General features: G+C 40.7%; 1 long non-coding RNA gene across 1 annotated transcript in view; it reads left to right on the forward strand.

Moving 5' to 3' along the window:
- The window catches only part of LOC107183492, a 40,489-nt gene extending 35,735 nt beyond the window's left edge, over positions 1-4,754 (forward strand). The window contains exons 2-3 of the long non-coding RNA XR_001514286.1: positions 310-358; positions 4,679-4,754. This is a non-coding gene — a long non-coding RNA (uncharacterized LOC107183492). The remainder of the gene's footprint in view (positions 1-309; positions 359-4,678) is intronic.
- Positions 4,755-11,695: the final 6,941 nt, after the last annotated feature.

The following is an 11,695-nucleotide window of genomic DNA, read 5'->3' on the forward strand; positions in this document are numbered from 1 at the left end:
GCACTTAGTTAAGAGGTTTTATTCCCTCCCTAACTTCAGGGGAAAATCCCTACCTGGGGAAACAACCTTTCTCGGAGAGGTGACCTTGGTTAAAACACATAGTGCCAAGAAGGTGAGCAAACATATTAAGAACAGTATGCAATATATGCCAGGTCCCTTGAAACAGCAAGGATGGACCGGCTCCTGGCATATTCTATTCTCCCAGGAGTCATCGGGAACCCATTTTCCTCCAGACCCTAATGCCCATGTGACTCTGGTTACCTCAGCTCCTGCCACCATCTAACTGAGCCCTTTGGGCTTCTCCCACAGACTCCTTCAACGTCTTCAAGAAATGTGGACTTCTGTTCAAGATGGCGGAGTGAGTAATCATTGTGATCACCACCTCCCACAAACACATCAACATTAAGAATGTTGTGGCAATTAAGAATCAGAGGGGTATCTTGGCAGCAGAGGTCCCCACACCGGATTCCTTAGGCAAGGGCACCAGTCCTGGGGAAAGGTTTCCACATACCACCTGGCTGTGAAAACAAGAGGGGATGGCAGCCAAGGAGATGAAGGCTTCAGGGGTCCCATGTATTCCTCTTTAGGGGCCTGTGCACAGAATCACTTGTATAAAAACTCAGCCCCTTTGGCTCCAGGATGAGGACTGCAGGGGTAGCCCTCTCCTGGGATGGAAATGCTGGCAGGCACCATTGCTCCTTTGTTATACGCTCCTCCCGCTCAGCTGGCATCCAATCTGAGCTATTCAGTAACCTGGGTCACACCATTCTCTCCACCCAACTCTGGTGCCTGACTGAACCTCTTCAAGTGGCTTTTCTTTGCAAGCACCCCCGCAGCTCATGTGGCAGACTTTCAAAGGTCCACAAACCCCAAACAAGAAGGGGCTGGCTTCAGCATGCCCTGTTCCTCTGGCTCAGCAGTCCCAAGCCTGCCTTGAGCAGTCTCAACTTGTATTGTCACTCCAGCAGGTAGCCCCTAGGCCTGGCATAGCTGTAGCCAGTGTTGGCTTGGAACCCAGCTTCAAGTAAGCAGCCATGAGTCCAGCAGCACAAGTGGTGGCTGAACTCAGCTCATATCATAGTGCCCACCAAGGGGTCCCAAGCCTGGCACTAGTGGCAGCTCGGCATGGTCCATAACACAGCCTCTCCCAAACATCTTCAAGCAGCAAACCACCACAGATTACTATGTAGCTCCTACCAGGAGGTCCCAAGCCGAGCACAAATAGTGGCTGATCTTGGCCTGAACCCGAGGCCCTCCTAACAGGCTGCAGAACCCAAATCCCCGGAGGCCTGCTTCAGACACACTAGAACACCACCCAGCTCCTCAGAGGACAGACTTGGCTGGCTCATTGCATTTTGTATCTGACTTTGTCATCCTGTGGATCCCACAGTGACCTACAGTCCCTGCTCTTAGTAAAGGAGAGTCCATTTTGCATTATCATTGTGAGCACCTAACTTCACCGGTGCCAGAGAAGAAGTACATGGGAAGTGAAAGACAAAGGACAGCAGCAAAAATAGCAGAGGAAAGATGTCAGAAGATCTCCTCCGCTATAGAAGTAGCAAATTGGTCAGAATCTCATTTCCAGAGTTCTGAAAAAGTTAAGTAGCATTGAAACAATAGGAATGTTTATTTTAAAACAACAGCTGAATGTAGGTAAGAAGAGTGAGCATTATGGCATTTTCCCTTGCCCTATTTGCACCACAGCAGCCTTCAAACCCACAGCCTGCAATCATGGTAAAAACTGATAGCCGCTGGAGGGAAAAGGATGAGATTGGAGCTTTTTCAAAACCCCCTTAATAGAGAATTTATCATTGTTTGACCTGTTTGGTGATTTCCTGAGAGACCCCACTAACAAAGCGATCTTTATTTGATAGAAATGAAGCGCAAGTATTTGAGGCAGTAGATAACAGTTGGGGCAAATAATAGGCTAACCAAAAAGCTTAATTAAAAGGAAATCTAGGGAATAAGTCCAAAGGGGGCTTTGCAAAATGCTGATGTATTCCGCAGAACCCAGAAAGCTGTGCGCATGTGCAGGGCTATGTAAACACTCAAGAAACTCCTGGGAAGGCCCTGTAGCAGAAGCAGGAGGCTAAGTGAGGGTTGTTACCTGCCTGGAAGAGCATGAAAGGTGTGCCCCAACATGTACACAGAGCTCCTCAGGAACAGCTGGGAGACTCATCGGGTCCAAGAACTTAAGGAAATCTCTATCCAAGCATTTAATCAAAGTGAGCGGAGGCTGCAGTGCCCACACAACAAAGAATCAATTCAGAAAAGTTACTAAAAAAGTAAACAACAAACTCTGGGCAGGGAGAGAATCTGATTTCCAGAGTTTCCACATTTATTTTAAATGTCCAACTTGAAAGGAAAGACAAAACAAAACATGAGACAAACAGAGACACAAAAAACTATAGCCTGTATATTATGTTGAAGATAAAGTATTCAACAAAGACTGTCCTTGAGGAAGCCAAGACATTGGATATAGTTGAAGAAATGCTGCAAAAAAATATAGCTAAGAAGTTCAATAAACTCTTAGAAGGATAAACTCAGAGATATAAGCTCAGACACAATAACTGAAGTGTCAAACATCTAAGAAAGAGAGATTCTTAAAAGCAGCAAAAGAGAAGAAACTGATCATTTACAAAGGATCTTCAATAACAATTACAGCTGATTTGTCACTAGAAACTGTGGAGAAGGCAGTGGGATGACAGCTTCAAAGTGCTAAGAAGACACGAATTCCATACCCAGAGAAACCATCCTCCAAGAATAAGAACTGTAGACATTTCAGATGAACAAAAACTGACAGAATTCATCACTTACTTCACCTATCCTGCAAGAAAGACTACATAGATCTTTTAGGCTGAAATGAAGGCACTCTAGAAAGTAACTCTAATCCACATAAATAAAAATACTGGTAAGGTAACTACATATATATGTATACCCCCCCCTTGATAATTTATCTATTTGTTTGTAGCTCTTTTTTTCCTCTTATCTGATTGAAAAGAAAACTGCATAAAGCAATAATTATATACCCATCAACATGAATGCATAATGTGTAGTTCTGTACAGAACTACTTTGTATGACAATAGCAGCACAAAGAACATGGTGAAGATATTTAGGAGCAAAATTTTTGTATAGTATTGAAATAAAATTTGATTAATGTAAACTATTTTAAATTGACATGAAAATTATAACCCCTAAGGCAGCCACTAAGAAAATAACTAAAAAACATGGTAAAAAAAAATTATAAGGGGATGAAGATATACATTAGAAATATCTATTTAACACTAGAAAGGCAGTAATGGAGGAGGAAGGACACATAAAAGACATGATACCTATAAATATTATATAGGAAAATGGCATATGTAAATTCTACCTTATCTATAATCCCATTAAATTTGAATTTCTCAATTTCTCAAGAGGCAGATATTAGCAAAATGGTTTGAAAGGAACCTTAATTCAACTGAATGTTGTCTATCTGATACATACTTTATATCATCACCCATATAGGCCAAAAGTAAAAGGATGTGAAAAGAAACAGTATGCAAACAGTGACTAAAAGAGAGCTGGGGTGACTATACTAATATCAGGCAAAATAGACTTTAAGACAAAAACTGTTACTAGAGATAAAGAACAATCCTATATAATAAAAGCCTAATATGCAAATAGACCAAATGGCAGAACGACCAGTCTCTATGATGCACACTGACTATCAGGGTGCTGATGCTCAATGCAGGAGCTGCCCCCAGCCCACAGGCTGGGTGCCCCCTGATCACCCTGCTGGTTGCCCCACAGATTAGCCCTGATCGCCAGCTAGGCCTAGGGACCCTACCCATGCACGAATTTCATGCACCGAACCTCTAGTATTTTATAATGATATAAAAAAATTATCAAAAATATACAGGGAAGGCTATAAAATTCAACAATAATAGTTGTAGACTTTAATATCCCAATTTAAGTAATAGATAAAACAAGATCAATAAGGAAATAGAAAATTTGAACAAAAAACTAGACATAAAAGATATTTATAGAACATTCCATCCAACAATGGTTAGAATAGGTCTATTCCTCTCAAATACACCTGGAACATTCTCTAGAACTGACCTTATGTTAGGCTACAAAACATATTTCAATAAGTTTGAAATTACTTTGGGTGGTAAATACACATTGTTATATATAGATGAACTGCACACTTGAAACCTATATGAATTTATTAACCAATGTCATCCCAATAAATTTAATTATTTTTTCTTCATCCAAGTTTCTTGAGTAGAATCCTCTTTTAACCCCTTCCCCGGCAGAAACGTGTATACTCGTTTTCACAAAATGTTCTTTTTCAGTCGTCAACGAGTATACTAAGAAAATATGGTAAAAAAATATGGTTTATAGGAAGACGAGTTACAAACTGTTTTCATAACCAGCATCAAAAATACTATATAGACCAAAATAAAAATACTGACCAAAATAAAAAAATTAGTCTGAAAAAGAAACGTTTTTAACAAAAAAATTGTTGGGGAAGGGGTTAATAACAACAACAACAAAACACACCTTGTGAGGAGCCACACTACAGTGAACAACAAAAGTTGAGCTGCTATGATTACAGTGGGGGCTGTGTCTGGTTGGAGCGAGAGGCTGCCCATCCTATGTGACCTTTCTCTTTCTTCTCTTCCTGCTTTACAGTGGCTCCTGAATACCTCAGCAGAACTTGTGGCCTCTCTGTGACATGACTGAATAAAAAGGAATGTACCAAAACTCAGAATGGCACGTTCGCTCTTGTAAGTGGGTTGGTTGTACAATGAGCTATCTCATTATTCCAACCCACAATACACAACCGCCTTTGAAGGCAACTCCTATTCTTAAAAAAATGGAAAGTTTAGAAACAAAAGGCATTGAGCTTAGGAAGGTACTCTTTCTTATGATATAAATTTAAGTTGGGTAGCTGCCACTGATTTGAAAGTACCCATGGGGTTCAGGCCAAGCTTCGGAAGTTTATTTCCACACATAAACTAATATGGAAAGAAAGCTGCTATCACTCTGTAGCAGCAGATCCTGCAAATCGCACACCTGACAAAGCAATTTACATCTGCCGACCCCCTTCCTTCCCCTTGGAGCAGATAATGGGCTCTCCATTTACTAAGGTGGCAAGAGGCACTGGTTTTGAAATGAATTAGATTACCCTCTGAAATGTATATTACATTTTATCTCCCGCATCCTTACTGCATAAAAGGATTTAAATACCATTCTGTCTCACTAGCACGGCCAGCTGCTGACCATTCCTCCAGAAAGAGTCCCTTTTCAGAGGTGACCATCACACAGCCCAGGAAGCTGTAAAGGCAGTCAGCTGGCCACCATGAACCACGGCTCCTGGGTTTCCCATCGACTGCTCTCTCCTCTGCTCCACCTGACCACCCCCACCGGCTCTTGCCACCAGGCTGACACCATCTCAACACTGGCCCATCAGCCGCTCCAGAGAGATGCTCAGAAAAATCGTATTTGGTGCTGTTCAGTCTCACGAGTCAGAAAATATGATTAGATTTCTATGCCTTCCAAATACAATACTGCATGTGGTTCACCAAGCATATCACTGGCCACTTTTAATCAGTCATTTTAGGTGAAGCTCTGGGGGCCCTGGGCAGTGGCAGCCTTCCACGAAGGGGGCGTAGGAACCGCTCACAGAGAAGCCAAGGCCCTGGGTGCATGCTTGAGGACAAAGCAAGAACAATTTCAGAGTGCTTTACAATTTACAAAGCACACTCATTCTTATTCATTTCAGGTTCTAGACTGACCAATGAAGTACCACAAAAATGAATATGCTCCTGAAATCCATTTTTTCAGTTAAAAAAATGTGTTCACAAACGTAGTCGCTAATCCCATTCCATGCATTAATTGACAAGACTCGCAGCAGGGATTTTATGATCCCAAACCTGGTGGTGTTGGCATTTTTCTGCACAATGCTGACACCCACCACCGTCGCTCACGCAGCAGCTAGTACTTGGTGAAGTACTACGTGCCAGGGGCTCTGCACGATGCTTTTCCTGCATTATCCTCACAGGCACCCGCCCTGGGAGATGGATACTGACAGGTCAGAGGAGCTCAGAGAGCTTGCTGTGTGTCTAAGTTTGCCTGTCTCCAAGCTAACAAGCAGTCTTACACTCTGATGCTTAGCTCTCTTTACCTGTACAACAAAACCTTCCTGAACCTCAGGGAAATTAGCTTAACTCACACATGGGCTTTCTCAGAATTTGCAAGTTCACTATTACTACAATGCTTAACTTTCCATTCCTGATGCTAATGTTTTCAGACCTAATTTCTTTCTAAACCTAAGACTTCTGAACACGCGTACCTTTCAATATTTGTGGATCACATTTTGTTTTCTATACTGATCAGGAAGCCTGCCCGAGCAAATATTATGTCCTAGTCCAAATAGCTCCAATTAAAGCAGAAGCCCTTAGTTAAACAAACTGGAAAACAGGCTCAAAATACATATCTTTGGGGTTTAATCCACCAACAACTATATTGTGGATTAATTTGTGTCTACAATGGGAGAAAAAGGGTTATTGCTGAATTTAACAAGTATTTTACATTTCTCAATTTCAGGGACTATTTAGGAAAATAGGTTAATGCAGGAAATATTTGTTTTAAAAAGTAGCCCAAGAGAGAACATACCAAGGCTAAGTGTTAATTTGTTATTGTCATTCAGAATATACAGTCTTGGTGCCATAGCATGGAAGATCTGTAAGAAAGAGCTGGGCAATCTCATGTAACAGGTGAGGACACTGAATCTTGGAAATGCTAAATGACTCACTCAGGGTCACATGATTGCATATCTAGCACATTGGTTCTAGTTTCAATCCCATCTCCAATGAGATTGAAGCACTTTAGGAATACACAGATGACAGATATTAATGTAAGGCTGAATAGTCTGAGAAAACCCGCCTAATTTTTTCATTTATTTTTATTTACTATGTTTCTTCGAGGTATGGGGAATGATGGGTCTTTTCAATTTTGCAAATTGTACCACCCAGGGTATTAAAACAGTGTAGTACATAGTTTGAGTGCTGAAAAGGCAAAGAAGGCCTCATCCCTATTCATCAGATGTAAATGTAATGATTAGACTGCAGTTGTCATTAACTAGCTAATAACTACTTATGACCTCAGGATGCAGTTTCTACCCAGCTAATGGGCTTCATAGTAAAGCTATGATTTTATCTCAGCTGTTACAGCCCTCCATCTCAGTTGCTCGCATTAAGGGATGAGCAGGTTCTGCTGATTATCTACATAATAAAAGATCATGTTCTAAGGGCCTTCAGTAAAACTCTCATTAAACAAAATTGGAGTTGTGCCTGAGAACAAGTCTTGCAGAATAACTTGTTGATTGCCCCAAATAACCCTCACGAATCACACTTACAGGAAACGGATCATGCGTTTTCTCAGCTGCATTTTTCAGCAATTGGGAACCCCTAAGTGCTGGGCATTGTATCTGCTGACACTATGCAAACAAGGTTTTTCCATGCTGCTTCCACTTAGCCTTAGAGATGGCACCCACTTCCTGTAGGCACAGTTTGAAGGAACATGCAGAGAGTCACTTCTGGCTGAGCTGGGCTCGGAGTGCAGAGGTTGGCTTCAAGGGAAGAATAAGGCTTGGAAATGCCTACATCTGCTATCCTCACTGTTCTTCAAGCCAACCTCCACCTTCTCCTCCTCCCCTTTTTTTCTCCTCAAGAAACTGTTCTTTCCTCTCAGGTGATAGAGCAAGGAAATCTGTATATATTTACTAAATTGTGATTAGTGTACATAGATTTACAAATATTTCTACATATACCCATATGTATCAATATTAACAAATATTTATAAGTTCAGACTGATGTCTTCAACTCTAATCCATCACCACATGGGTCTTTCTCACTTCTTCCCTTGCTTATCTATAAACTCCTACTCCTACAAGGAAAAACCTGGATGCCCACCATCCACCATCCATTTATTTAATTATTCGGTTTCAGTTTACATGTATAACAATATCAGAATTGTTAACTTACTGACCTGTGAGAAACAACTCTATCAATTAGAGGATAGTCATTATGATGGCTCCTTTTGTCTTTAGACTGGCAGACCCTACTAATTTTTAAGTTTCGTAGGCCAGTACCTTTTTGCACACCCTCTTTGGTGAGGTGGTTTTATACATCTATGATACAGTTAGATTCTCTTGTCAAAGTTTTCATTCCTTCCTGGAATCACTCAGCCTCCTAAACAATTTTTAAAAATATCTACACAGATTATGTTCGCTCTTTTATGTTTTAAATTTTTTTGGGTTTTGACAAATGAATATCATGTTTCTATAATTACAGTTCCATACAGAATATTTACATTGCCTTAAAATATCTCCTGTGTTTCACCTATTCCACTGTTCCCTTTCACTGTCTCTATAGTTTTATCTTTTTCAGAATATTATATCATTTGAATAATACAGTATACAGCCTTTTCATATGGCTTATTGTACTCAACATTATGCGCTTAAGATTTCTCATTATCTTTTTGTGGCTTAATAGCTCATCTCTTTTTATTGTTAAATAATATTTCATTGTATGAATGTGCCACAGTTTATTTACCCATTCACCTATTAAAGGACATCTTGGTTGCTTTCATATTGGTGACTTTGAATAAAGCTTCTTTTAACATCTAGTACCTGGAATTTTGACTTGAGCTGTACAAGAAAATGAAAAACTGTCCCAGTGGCCCTATCATTTGCATTCCCACCAGCAATGAATGAGAGTTCCTATGGTTCCACATCCTTGTCAGCATTTCGTATTACCATTTAAAATTTTTTAGCCTTTTAAATAGATGTGCAGTGGTATGTCATTGTTGACTCAATCTTCATATATGCATGATTGACTTACCCACAGGGAAGTCAATCACCTTGGAGTCTTTAAATTCTTTATTGTTGAAAGTATTACATATGTCCTCTTTTCCCCCCATTGTCCTCTGCCAGCCTGCCCCCAGCCAGGCCCTCACACCCCTCTCCCCCACTGTCTGTGTCTATTGATTATGCTTATATGCACACAAGTTCTTTGGTTGATTTCTTATCCTGCCCGCTCCTGCCTTCCCTCTGAGGGTTGATAGTCTGTTCCATGATTCTCTGTCTCTGGATCTATTTTGTTCATTAGTTTATGTTGTTCATGATATTCAACAAATGAGTGAGATCATGTGATGCTAAGATTTGGAAACAGCCTAAGTGACCATCAACAAATGAATGGATTAAAAACCTATGGTACATTTACACTGCTATAAAAAAGAAAGAACTTTTACCATTTGCAACAGCATGGATTGACCTGGAGAGCATTATGCCAAGAAAAATAAGCCAGTCAGAGAAAGATAAGTATCAATCTTCTTATATTTAATGCCTTTCCTCACAATAGGGCAACTCTTCCCTTTACTATGTCATATGTCCAAACCCTTCCAAGCCAATTTCAATGCCATTTACTCCACAAAGCACCTCTCAAAACATATATCTTCTTTACCAAAGAAGGTATCTTTCTTAAAATTCTGATGCCCTTAATCCTTAACGTTTAAAGAGTCCATAAGATCTTCAAGAATGTCATTATATCACTTTCCTCAGTCAAATTTTTAAAATTAAATACTTTTCAACACTTTAGGTGCTTATTGATAGTTGCTACATATATGCCAGTGAATTGAAAACAACAAAGACATGTTGAGGTGGAGAGAAGTCTGTTTGGTTCATTTACCAGTGATGTGATTCGTTCCCACATACCAACCTTACCCACAGGGAAGTCAATCACCTTGGAGTCTATCATGCCCTGGGCCATTGCAATAACTTCTGAATGGCTGAAATAATGAATATTAAATCTATGCATGAGGAGTGTCTACAGAACCATTTTCAGGGCACACTCTTTTTTTTGAATTATAATTTCTGCTCCTGTCCTATTTTCCTTCTAGACTATTAGCTCTTGAGGATAAAATGTTTCTTATTCATTTTATATTCATGAAATATTTATCAAATAATAAATACAAACAGTAGTTCTATAGAGTTGAAAAAGGAAAAGATTACTCTTTCTTACAAAAGAATTACCTATAGCTTAATTGATTCCTTGTAATTTTAAAGAAACCTGAAAGAATAACAAAACTCTAGGATAGACTCCAAATTGAGGCAATCTGTGGAGAAGGCAGTCCTGGCATTGATATCAATGTCCTCAAGAGGGACATGTGTGCCCTTTGTCTCATGAAGGCTGTGGCTATGGAGTGGGTGATGGTGCTCAAGTGTTCAGCTTCCTCGTTGCCTTGGTGATTAGCCACCCTTGCTGGAGTCAGGTCTCCCTGCTCTGCCCCTGAGGAGTGAAACTGCTCACCTGTCCTTTCTCTGCATTTTCCACCTGGCAGGCTGCCTTTTATTGAACACAAAGCAGGGTTGTGAACTTCTGTCTATGCTGTGGAGTAATCAAGTGCCAGAATACGGGTAAGTATAGAAGGGTGGCCTGGGGGCAGGGATACTGATAACCTCAGGGGATTATCTCTGATTATCTCTGCCACACAGCTAGGGATCTCACTGTGTCTGTCTTTGAAGAAGCAAGACATGTGCAAGGAGACACTATTCAAAGTGTGGCTCTATCATGTGAGTGTTTCCAGAAGACACATGCAGAACACAGGTGAGGCCACAGGCCCAGGACAGTGCTGAGGGGGAGGTTGCTGCTCAGTAAAGAGAGAACTGTGTCAGTAAAGTCAGAGTTCCTGGAGGTCCCCGATGCTTTGCGCATTCAGGACTGGTTCTGCTGGTGGGAGTGAAAGTGAGCACACCTCAGGTGGCAGTTGAGGATTAGTAAGTCATGGACTAGTTAGCCAAGGGCTAGCATTTCCTTTTCCAGTTTAACAGTATTTTTTAGCATCTACTTGCTATCAGGCACTTGGGATTGAATATAAATCAAGACAGATATGTCCTGTTCATCAAAAATCAAGTAGATCTTTAAATTCCAATTTGCTAAGCTATTCCTTTGATACATTATTTTACTTAGAAAGCATCTATTACAATTCACGTATTTCCTGGGAATAATTATTAACATTCATATCAACATAATCTCTTCATATTTATAGTACTCTATACCATTCACAAAATTCACCATCTCCCGACAACCATGTGGTCAATGTTTTTAGATCAATTTTGCAGTTGAGGAAACTGAGGCTCAGAGAACACCTCACTTGTCCAAGTGAAAACAGTATTTCAAGTGTGGTCTGAGGTTCATTTACATTAAAATTACTAGGAGAGATGCCTGTTGAAAAATGGAATTTGGGGGTCAAACCAAGAGCTACTGGACCAGTCAGTAGGGGTGGGCTCAGGGACTTTCATTTTCGATAGTTCTAACTCTCCACTAACCCACTGCCACATACCTTGGCTCACCCAGGATTTTAACTCATGCCTTCTGAGCTTTTTACACTTTCTACCATATCATGCTGACCGGAGTGTGGTCTGGAAGAATTGCTTCCTCTTGCTAACCTGAGACAGGTTTGAGACTGCCGGCATCTTTCTCAGTCCTTTCCTAGGTAAACGCTTCTGTGAAAATGGAAAGGAGGCCTTCAGCACGCCGATTCAATGTCCTCATCACTCCCCTCCACCCTCAGAGGCTGACCCCTCAGAGCCCAGAGCTGCACTGAAGTGCTTGGATCACCAAGGGCCTCTTTGTCTCTTAACTG

The sequence above is a fragment of the Myotis davidii genome, unplaced genomic scaffold (genome assembly GCF_000327345.1).
Source record: "Myotis davidii unplaced genomic scaffold, ASM32734v1 scaffold18, whole genome shotgun sequence".
NCBI lineage: Eukaryota > Metazoa > Chordata > Mammalia > Chiroptera > Vespertilionidae > Myotis > Myotis davidii.